The following is a 12,460-nucleotide window of genomic DNA, read 5'->3' on the forward strand; positions in this document are numbered from 1 at the left end:
GGGCTTCTTAAAGCATGGGACTTCCATGCATGAAAAGGGATGCCAAGAACTGGACGTTATTGGGGTGTGAATGGATCCTAAGAGCAATTTCTAAACATAGGAGACCGGATTCAAGTGGGGTCTGGTCGAGAAATCAGGGGCATTAACCCCAATTAATAAAAAAAAAAACATGAATCCAGACAGATATATTAGCATGCATCCATTTGTGTTCACTTTCAATTAGAATCATTTAGGCTCATTTTAAACTCCTTGCCACCCCTCTCTAACAGATCATGTTAGAATAAATCTCACTTTCTATCTACCTGTAAACCATTGTAACGGGCAAAAAATTTAGTATTATCGAAAGTTTACACAATATTACAATAAATGAGAATGTTTCCACTCCAGACACTTTTCCCGCTACTATTGAATCTGTAAATCTGATATTTAGATCCATAGCAGAAAGTATAGTTAGCCTGGTGACTTAGCTTTTCCTGACTGCAGTACACCATTTTAAGATAATCCTTTCTTCCAGCGGTAAAGGAGTAGCAATAGACTGATACACTAGTTGCAATTAAAATGCATTTCTGTAAAAATGTAATGCATGTCAAACTTTTTTTTAGCATCAATTGGAGATCTAAACCCCTAACCAGTTAGCACTTTTGCACTAGGAGAAAAGTAAAAAAAAAAAGTCTGCAGAAATGCTTTTGGCTTTAGTGGGTATATTCCTGATAATATCCCAAGATGTTATAAGATCTGATCTGACACACATGGGTTGAGAGTGGTGAAAATAATTATCACATCCAGATAGCAGTTGTCAGATGCGTGGTGTTCTGTCTCTAGATAGTCTAGGAATTCCTGTTGTTTTTCACAACACCCTAAAGCTAAACAAAATGCAGATTATATTAATTTTATTTTATATTTATATAACCTCATCTTCAGTAGCGGCATACAGAGTACAATATAGACAATGTTTAATACAATGCATTAACAATGTATACCTATACAGCAATAGAGGTAAAGACATATTTTATGAATGCAAAGTATAAAAATAACACACAGCAATACAGTTGCATGCTTATGTAGAATCATTGTAGCAAGAACCAAAAACAAAAGGGGGAGAGCCCTACTTTTTCAAAGAGGAATAGCTGCTAACAAGCGGCTTTTCTTTGCAGTAATATTTTTTAAATGTATGCCTAGTATAATGTATGCTATCTAAGATTTCCCGCACACAAGTGGCCTTATTTACTTAGGTATATGCAAATTGCATACATCTACAAAGTACATGAACATGTATGCAGGTTGCATGATATGACCATTAAATGTTTTAACAAGGGTGGTTTGTCATAGAATGTAAAATCCAGAGTCTGAATGTACTTTAGCTTGGCTGTAGCATGCCAAAAAATAACAATGATCATCTATATTTTTTATGATATATTTTCTTTATATAGCATTTTTTTAACTCCTACACCATTTAGGAATAAAACTATATCAAGAGCTATATCAGGGGAATGCTGTACTGTGCATACAAGGAGCATTGTGTGCATGCAAGGAACTTTATGTGCTAGCCTAGTACTAGATTCCAAATGCAGGTGTTGGAAATTGAGATTTCAATGATACATGTCAATATATATTGTTTTTGGTAATATATATGGCTAATCATTACTGCACCATACAGACTAACTGACTATGATAAGGTAACTCTGTTTTGTGGCCACTGTTGCATGCAAGCCAATGATCCAAGTGTGTGCAGTCAATCCCCAATCCTTTTAATTTATTTTTCCGCTGGTGATGGTGGAATGTGGGTTATAACTAAAATCATTCTCCTATTAGTACAGTGAAGCAATGTTAGCTGGTAAGATATGAACCTTGTGTGCCATGAAAAATCTTTTCACTGAAGGTTCACACATTTCTCATATAAGAATCCCATAAGAAAAATGTGTGACTCCCGGGTTATTGTTGTGTGGTCCATGGGTAAAACCAATAATAGATCCCTGAAGTAGAGCTATACATGTATTGGACATGTTTAAAAACTAAGAGGTGTTTTACACATGAAGGACAAGCAGTAGCACATACTCACCTTCCCTCCATTCTCCCACCATCCTATTCAGACACTTCTCTGAAGTGGAATACCTCTTACCATTAAGTATGGAGAACATGTGACTCTCCCATTTCATCTATGTGACATAGTTGTTACCTATTAATTGGCCACTTAGGACACTTGGGATGAGCAGAGGGTCCTTAGCACTGTGTAAACTCCATGTCACAACTTAGCACTTACCTAGACTTCTTCTCCTGATAGCTGCACAGAGTGGAAAGGTCAACATAGGTATGTGGTAGGACCATTAAAGAGATATTGTTGCTTTGCTCTGCGTAGGCAAAGCACATTTTTCCATTAAAATGTGCCCTATTAATTACACTCCATCATATATAAAGCCATTTATCATCCACTCTAGTAATTATACCACTATTATATAAGATCCTTTTCTGAAATGGCCTAAAACTGTTTTCATTTTTTGCAGTTCCTAGTTTTGTGTATAAGTCATGCATGTAGACGGCTTCTATATTTAGATAAATGGATAATTTAGTAGTACATTTCTAATTTCTATCTGATTTAAAGAATTCTACTTAGGCATAAAAGTGGAGTGGGGGTGGAAGATTAGGGAATTCAGAGAAAAGTCCTAATCTGCATGCTTGTTGTGACTCAGAAGATTCAGCAGGATAGCCAAGGAAACAACAGACAAGTTGTCTGGTATTACTATAATTATCTAGAAAAGCTGCAATGAATCAGAATATTCAGCTGTGTAAATATAACTGTGCAGGTAAATCAAAGTAGCAGTTGAATATCTTTTCTATATTAGTAAGAGTTTGCAGACATGTCAGGGGGACAGAGGTCTCCTAAAGCCTGCAGTTGCTGCATGTCATCTGCTAACCCCAAGAACTGCAAATTCAAAAGCTAGAAAACAGTGGGCCTGATTTATCAAAGCTTACCAGGACTGGAAAAGATCTACTATCATGGGCAAACCTAGGTGATCCAGCAGCCAGTCCTGGTGAGCTTTGAAAAATCAAACCCAGTGTATAAGGTCAGAAAGTTGACAGAGCAGCCATTGTCTAACTTCAGGGGATCTTGGAATCCTCTGGTTCCTTTAGTTCTACCATGGCAGGTTCAGGTTGGATTGGAAAAAATCCTTCATATCATTCTTCATTTTTAATATCAAAGGATGACATGAAAGGAAATTAAAGGCAGAAATATATCAGAAAAGAGAAGGGCAAATGTAAGGAAGTCATTTATGTTGGACTAAGACTTAAACCCTCTTACCTGGAGAAATGGATGATGTCCTATTTCCACTCTCATATTTTGGGTCCATCAATGGCTCTTTTCTATGCAATGATCCCAAATCTTCATTACTTAAGTGGGCTGCTACATTTAGCTGTTTGAAGCCCATTGTTCCTCAACTGTCCATGCAGCTTTGTTGTCATTCCAGGTACTCTGTAACTCTCAGGACATTGGGGGTGACATCCAACCAGCATGTAGGTGCAATTGCTGCTGGGACATGTAGACCCTAGACACACACTGGTAGTAATTTAGTGACGTGTTACATTTCCCAGGGGGTATTGTGCATGGAGTGGATAGTGAAGTTGGCACAGCCATGTGATATTCATTTCCTAACACAAAATCAGGTACTTCCTGATTTATGCAGAAAACTGATGCACACTGACCAGTGGCAATGGTGGAATTGTTTTTTTTTAAATGAATTGGCGAACAAATAAATGAGCCCATCTGTGTACTTCATCTCTCCTAACTGTCCAGTCACAGTTTAGGGAACAGTAAGTGAATCTGAAACTGTAGCAGGTAAAGATCAGATCTCTTTTGCTGCTAAACAGAAATAGGTAAAAGAAAAAAAAAGCTAAAATACAAATCTTTGTCATGTACAACATTTCCCATATATGTATTTCAACTGGACATTTAGTTGTTTGCCTAGAGATCAGTTTTAAGGTCACCACATGATTCCAGATCCTGGAGTTCCCCCTTGCTTTTTTCCTGCCTGTGTCAGATATTGTATATTTAAGCGCCTTTCCGTATGGTAGCGTGTTAGACGTGTTTTTATTAATGAAGAGGAGAAATAATATGAAATCAGAGCTTATGAATAGTTCATGAGCACCATTTACCACAATCTCTTTTCCTGGCACAAAGGTGCAGGGAACAGTTTCTTATGCATAGATAATATTTTGGACTTCTCCCTGCTGCTAGGAATAGCAATCTGTTCTCAGAATCAGATGCTAACAGCATGTTTTCCATATTTCCCCTAATATTTAACTTCTTTGGGTGATGTTTAACAAACAAACGACACTTGGACACTTCTAAATAGACTTCTTCTCGTCATCTTCTGATGGCAGCGCAGAAGAAGGAGCTGTGATGCTACCAAACGTAAGCATTCTGCATGTAGTCTTGGCAAAGTAAAAGGTAATCAGAGACAGGCAGAATATTCTGGGATTTGTAGTTCCACAATAGTTTCTGCCTTACTAGCACCCCATTACAAGTCATAGGGTTGTTGAACCACATCATACTTGCCAACATTCTTCGGTGAAGTCAAGTGGTAATTTTGGTTCTGACTTTTGTTCAGGTAACTCCCATGACCGTCCGGATGTGACCGTCCATGGAATAGCTTAAACCACTTATAAATGGAGACCAACTCTCTCTATCCATATATTGTGCGTTGTACATAAATCAAAGCACAGAACCTCTATTGCAGCCAATATATACAGTATATATATATACAGAATATATAACACTATCAATTCCATACTATGTAAAAAAATGATTGAATCCAACACACAAAGATTACACAAATCTAGCAGTGAAGTGCAGAAATTATCATCAGTCATAATGGAAAATGCATGACTTGAAGTCTATATCAAACATCTACCACTACCTTTTTGGTAAATAAATACTTTTGAACTTTACTAATGAACTTTTCTCCTGCTGGTCTGGCTGTGTTCTTGCTTAGATAAAACATAATATCTATAATATCCCTATCATTCAGCGATTTTGTCATTTCTTTTTTAATTACATATATGTAATTATGAAATTTTAGTATCTACTTTACAGTGGTTTGTGTTAGTCATAATTCTAGTGAGATTTCTATTTGCTTTGCCCCTTGGTCACACTGTTTGCCTAAATCGCTGTTACCTGAAATGCATCATATTTACATATAGATCATATAGATAGATAGCACACTCAACAATACCTATAATGGTCCCCCCCAATCTTATCAATGTTGTGATAAACTTTTAACTCATGGTTGTAAACCTACGCATGATGCCCACTGCTCTAAGCACACTCCAGAGTCTATTTTCTATCCCTATTAAGCAACATTTAATTAGTAAAACTTGTAACAAGCAACTTTTAATGATGTTAGGAAAACACTGCTGTGTCTCACATTTTAACCTAACTACATTCTCCACAGACCTGTCTGTAAGCAAATATAAAAAGTGACTGACAACCAAAAGTGCTGTGCCATCATACCGGTCACTAGTGACCTACCCCCCATTCACTAGCCCATGGGACCATTATACTTGGTACATAAAGCAGACCTGTCAGTTCCATTCAAGGCAGGTGGATATTTTGTACACTGATCTAATAGGCAGTTGGAAACATAGAAAAAGTGCTACCATGCTGCATATTTATCTCTGGGGAGCCAACATGCTGAATGCTAGATTTCTATGCAAAGTGCTTACCGAATGATGTGACATTTGCTCATATGGCATTAAGCTGACATGGAGAAAACTGGTTCTGCATTTGAAATTATTGTTGTATTGTATGGCTGTGTTGCTGTGATGCCACAATAGCACTGATTCCTGGAGCAATGCTTGGCTTCTGATAGCAAATGGATGTCAGATGTTTTCTACTAAAGTGACATTTCTTGATCCATGAGAATAGAAGCCCAAATTCTAATTGTACATGCAACATTAATGCCGTGTTATATTCTCCTATTACAATAAACTGATGGGTAGTGTTTTGGCCATCTCGTATTCTGTGAAGATGCATCTTTCTGCAGGTATTGATAGCCAGAACGTTGGTTCAGTGTACAAAATGGCAACCATACGGAAAACTCTGACAACAAAATTTGGGGGTTAAGCAATCAATGTATGTGGGTGTGTATATATATATATATATATATATATATATATATATTTTTTTTTTTTTTTTTTTTGTTTTGTTTTTTAAAGTGAATTCAATTTCAAATTACTTAGGCTGTATTTTGCTTTTTGCCACCACATATTTAGCAATCCATTGAGGTTTGTACTTGTAATTGTAAAAAGGTTAAGAACCCCTGTCCTGTCCTAAGCATACACTGTACGATTCTTTGTTTTTTGATGTTGATATTGAAATCAGTTCTTGAATTAGACTAAGTTCGAAGTACTTTCCACTTGTTGGACAACTGATCTAAATTACAATACATTTTACTATTATATATAGTTAAAACATCAATCATAACACAAAAAGTGTTTTTATTTTCAAGTGATAATTAATCAATTATGAAAAAATGCTTTTTTCAATTTTTGATCAATTCTGCCCAGATATCGATACATTGATTCTATTGAATACAAGCTAAAATAAATTGTTTTATTCTTTTTTTTTTAGATCAATTCAACATTTTTATCTAGTTGATTACCTCATCAACCAAAAATATAACATATATATATTAGTGTATGGAAATCTTTAGGGAATAATAGACAAAAGGCTATGTTTTCCTGTGAAATGGCTTCAGTAATATGTATTTGTATAATTGCCATTGTTTCATCGTGAAAAATTTTATTAGCAATTCTGTTCTAAATCTGGATAAAAATAATCATCTCCAAGGTTTACTAAAACTTTGAACTGATGTCAAGCTATGGTACATGTCTGACATCCAAGATGTGAAAGGCATGTCCATATATATGTGGTGGTTACAGCTATTTTTTCCCAGAAATCACTACAGGGTCTTTTTTTTTTTACTTAAATCATTTCATCACTGTTTGATGGGTCACATGACTCTGGATATTTGGGTCACTAGCTTCTTGGCATTAGAATAGTTTTTGTCCATTTTAGATGGAAATGCAGAAGTTTAAATTGACACAGTGAATATAGTGCTGTCACTGTATCAAACACGTAATATATGGACCTTTGAAAACTGTGCACATTAGCCACAGGCTTTTGACTATATTATTACAGGCAAACTGCTACAATTGTGTTTTCCCTTTTTAAAATGCATTTTAAATATGCATACTGCTAGTCAATAATTATGTTTACTTTGGCAAGGCATGAACTCCTGACTCTGGTCTCCATAGCATGTTAGAGGTGGACATGCTTTGTTTCTCATAGTTTTATTCTAATGTGAAGGAATATTTAATAAAATAGGACAAAGATCCATAATATTATGCAGGGTGCTTTTACTGGGAAAAAATACTATAGTTAGGTCAGATGCCCTGGTACAATTTATGAAGGTAGCCGCCCTTCCCTTGAAAAAAGTTTGGGCAGGTTCATGCTTCTAATGTGAAGGAACATAATCAGCTCATCCCAGTTTACTCCCTCTGCTATCCTTCTTTTTGGCACATGGTTTTAAACAACAAAGTTTTGTAAGAAACCATTATTACATACAAAATAGGAAATTCCTCCGAAATGTCAAGAAAATGAGACATCTTTTTACACAAAATATGTAGGTAATGGATGTTCACATGACTTGACCAAGTTTTGTGGACGACAAAGAATAAATACACATAAAATGATTGGTTAACACCACTTTTGCTTTTTGTTATATATACGTTTGGAAAGGTTTAATTTCTCCTGAGGCCCCAGTAAGAAACTATGGCTTAGGGATGTTCATTAGGCTACATCGGCCATTACATAGGGGCCCATGATCACTACGACACACTGATATCCAGACCATGCTGGTTGTTTCTACATATAGGCTTAAAAAACCTTTAAGGGAATGCCCGATTCTCTCCTTACTCCTGAAAATGTCTATGTACGTTTGCAGCACATGGGTATAGCAAATGGTAGTTGGCCTAGGGGAAAAAAAGTATTAATCCAGCCCTGACATGTTATATAAATTTTTATAGAAATTTTACATAGAGGGAACTGTATGTATCTACACTTCCACTCCATTACTCCATAGCAGAGTAGGCCTATTCAGTGTAAAAAAATAATCTATTATGATGCAGTGAGACAGGGCCTTCCCTATTTCTTGTTATGTACTCTGTCAGTCACCATGATTCACTGCAGGAGGCAAATACAGAAAAGTCTCAGGGAGCAATGAATGTTAATTACCTTGTTTTTTGTACCAAAGAAAGAAAAGTGTTAATTGGATGGACTTCCTGAATTTAGCAGATTCACCTACAACCATATCTTTGTTCATTAATAGTCTTATATAGTACTGCTTAAAGTATAGGTCCAGCTTAATATATGTATGGAATATGGAAGGGTTTAAATCCTTATCTCTTTTTAACTCTTAACTGATTTAGGCATCTTTTGCTATGACTAAATTTATTTTTGTATGAAAGGATGCAACAGAAAGAGGGTTTTTTTTGACTAGATATATTCAATGTGCATTTTAAAGTATGGAATACAATGTGACAATTTAAATTATACAGTCTTACAATAACAAGCTTGTTGAAAACCCCTTCCTTAATCTGCATTAGATTCATGCAGCAAGAAGGGTTCTGCATACCTAGGGGTTGGCTATAGTATCATTATTTACCCTATACAAAACATACACTAGAAGCATTCCTAGATCATGCTATAGTTTTACCTATTAAAATAATGAAAATTCCATCAAAGATTTATTTAAGTGGTTCTCTATAACAACTATTAAATTATATGTTTTCCTATTTTAATCTTATGTCACCAACATGGTGGAATTTGGGCATTCTGTGCTGTATAAAGACTTGGGATGGCGTGAATTTTAATTAAAAGTTAAATGCACTTTCACATAAATTAACATATTTTTTACCCTACCAGCCTGATGTACCCCAACTACCACCTTCCCAGATGCATACTTAATTCAATTCCATCCTTTTTCTAGACAGGTGATTATTGGCTAATCCTTCACTTTTTTTTATTTTATGATAACCTTGAAGAATTCAGATGTTCTTGTTATTCTCAGACTTAAGATATTCATGGAATGATAATTTTTTAATCATATTTATATTATTAAAAAGTGGTGCTGGAGGCCATTGTGCAGGATACGAGACACCCCTTTCATTTTCATGTTGTGAAGGCTAACAGTGGTCAAATGACTCCCATGGCTCAGTATCCTCTATGAACTATTACGTATGAGTAAGGACACAGCAGTATATGTAGTTTTCTAAGCAGATCGTATGAGTTATACTATAATTCTACAATTTTATTGAGATCTACCAGTATCTAAGTTTGTAAGAGCCTTAATATTCAGGCACAGATAAATGCATTTTTGAAAGCAAATATTGTGTCATGTTAAACATTACTGTTTCTGGTAAGACCAATCAGAGCTTCTCTCTATGCAGGGTGACTAGTCTTGTATCTGTTCCTGGTAGGTTTTTATTGGCTTTTTGGGTCCTCCCACAGGGCAGCACAGTGATTATATCACCACCACTAAGCAATATTTGGGTCTGAAAGGGCATTGGTTGCACAAAGTGGATTTATATTGTTTTTTGATTGATGAGAAATATTTTTCATTGAAAATGTTTGTGCCCAAAATACAGTTTTAAGAAAGTTTTAGGAAACCTTGAGGACATATTGTACAATTAATTTTTTTTACAATTAAATTACAGTGGAATTAAACCATGCTATAGTCCCCTGTTTATGATCAGATCTGGTGCCACAATCTTTCCTTCTTCTCTTCTTTGTTGCAGTCTTCAACTATGTTGACTGGCAGGGCTGGGATGTCATAACTCCTGCACAAGCGTGCAGGAGTTCATTCATTTCTGCAAGGGAAGCTGGAATGGGCCTGACAACCAACACTATGCTGCACATGCACAACTAAGCAATTTTGACACATGAAGGGAGCGATCCGGCAGGTAGGAATGCTTATTGCAGAAGAGACATCGCCTGTCCCTTTCTGCAATAAAGCCCTGCCTGATCACAAAAGTAGAATTTTAGTTCCACTTTAAATCAATCCATGCCCCTGTGGACCCTTTTGTAGAATGAGATTATCCGCTTGCCACCACTTGCCTCATTTCTAACACACTAGAATCAATATAATGCAGTCTTGCCAGTTTTTAGCCATGGATAGATCTCACGCTACCAATTCATTAAACACATCATGTGCAGTCTAGTGGTTATAACATTTTAATATATATTGCCTATCATGTAGCAAGATTAAATTTTACCCTAAAGGTTTCTTAACAGAAAGCTTGGGTTGTCTTGGTTTTATGCTACATTTTGAAAGGGCTTCATTGTAATTGTCCCGAGTATCAAAACACTGATCAAAGCCCATAAATGCAACAGGCTTCATAAAGAACAATGGATTTTCCCATGCCCATGTAGCAAAATGTTTTGGTACAATCTTACAACACAATTATACTTACAGCAGAAAAAGCTGGAAGACTTTTTCTTGCATTCCTGTGGAAACTGTAATATTTTACATATATTCACTGTTCAGCTCTAAAAATAAAACAGAGACGAGTATCCTTTAGAGGTATGGCTTTGCTCAGTAGAACTAGTGACATGTACTTAACAATTTACTAGAGTGAAGAAAAAAAGTTGAAGTCCATGGAAATAAATTGTGTCAATTCATTGACAATAAAGGGTTTTTTTTAAGTTAGACTCAAAGGCAGACACAAAATATACAAACAGTTCATCAATAAATCACTAAAGGCATGTATGTATAACTGTGGCCGTCCACTTGCCTTGACCTAGAGATGAAGCATCAAATGCTGAATCAGAAATGAGTGCTGTTTCTCCATTCATTGTTCAGTCACAGATTGGGGGAGGGCAAGACCTAAAAGGGTTAATGAACTATAGCTGAGAAAAAATTAACTCACCTGCCCTGCCAGATAAGGCTGTGCTGTGTGGTAGAGCTTGCAAATCTCAGAACTAAATTGAGAGAAATGCCAATCCTTTGCCAAAACAGCTTCCTTTAATGGATTTTATCCACAAGGTCCATGATCAAGCCAGCCATGATCGCGGAATAGAACAGGCAATATTCCTTCTGCAATAATCCCTCCTACCTGCCTAATCCCTCCATATATCTGACAAAAAGCTGAACTGCGCATAGCTAAAGATCCTCCAACAGGAAGATAAGAAAAAAAAAGATGGCAGCTCCTGGAACAGGTTGCAAATATATTGCCAAAGACAGCAATGACTTTGTCTTTTTCCTGGTTTCATTTTCGTCCTTTAAATGTCTTTAGATACTTAGAGATCAGCGCAATGTCAGGTTATCACTTTTTGCATAATCAGCAAACTAAGCTGGGTGAGCCACCTTACTAGTTTGCCATTGTCTTAATGTTCAGTCGTAATCAACAACATAGAGTGGGCAGAGCCAGGCTTTACATCAGAATATAAATCCAGCAACCTTTTGTAGATTGTACTTTCAGATCTTTTTTTTCCAAGGCATTTTTGATTCCTCCAAGGCTGATATGTGTTTTCCTACTCTGAAATTGTGTACATTTTCAAACAAATATACATATATTGTTGTACAAAACTGACTTGCCAACAGCTAAATTATAATTGCAGATAAATGCAACATTTTTTCCATTTTGATGTATTTATCTTAATTAATCAGTCTGGCATTTTAAGTAGTAAAAAAGGTATGATTCAGATTTCCTGACTGTGCTGTTTCCTGGATAAATAATTCAAGTGTAAATTAGAGATAGGGGTCATGCCACAATTTAAATCATTAGCTGCTAGAATTAATTTGCTTTTTTAAAAGCATTCAGACACAGAATAATTTGTCTTGCAGTCTGAAAAGCAAGAGATCTGCCGGAAAGTGGAAAGAGGGGAATAGAGATTTCAGTAGGCAGCAGGCCGCCTTACGTGCCCGAGCATTTGTAACTGAAATAAAGATTTTTGCCAAATGAATCACGATAACAAGAGCGAGGAAAAAACTGATGGCACATCGGAGGGTGTTTTGTCAGTAAGTAGACGACCATGTATCTGCGTGGAGACAGGTTAGCGTAATATGCAAGAAGCAAGTTGATGCATCTGCTGTATTTATGATTTGTAGAGCTGGAACTGGTAATATTTCTGTGAATAGGGTAAATATAGCTGGTGACTGCTTTATATTAACCTATGACTGCAGATGGCAGCTTACTGGTCTTACTGGTGGACTGGTGTGCAGACATATGTTGCCCAGTACCCTAAATTCAGCTTATCTTTAGCCCATTGCAGTAAGTTGGCAGATTCACTTAAAGCTGAACTAAATTTGTTGGTGGTTGGTGAGCTTATGCCCTAATCAGAAAGAATGCACAGCATTTTTGACATTTGTGGCACAGACTTACGTTTTGCAGGCACTCTGAAACA

General features: G+C 36.3%; 1 protein-coding gene across 8 annotated transcripts in view; it reads left to right on the forward strand.

The window, feature by feature from the left end:
* ELAVL4 (ELAV like RNA binding protein 4) overlaps positions 1–12,460 on the forward strand; it is a 110,104-nt gene that overhangs the window by 50,873 nt on the left and 46,771 nt on the right. The gene's annotated exons all lie outside the window — the stretch shown is intronic.

This window comes from Pyxicephalus adspersus, chromosome 8 (assembly GCF_032062135.1).
Source record: "Pyxicephalus adspersus chromosome 8, UCB_Pads_2.0, whole genome shotgun sequence".
NCBI classification, from domain to species: Eukaryota; Metazoa; Chordata; class Amphibia; order Anura; family Pyxicephalidae; genus Pyxicephalus; species Pyxicephalus adspersus.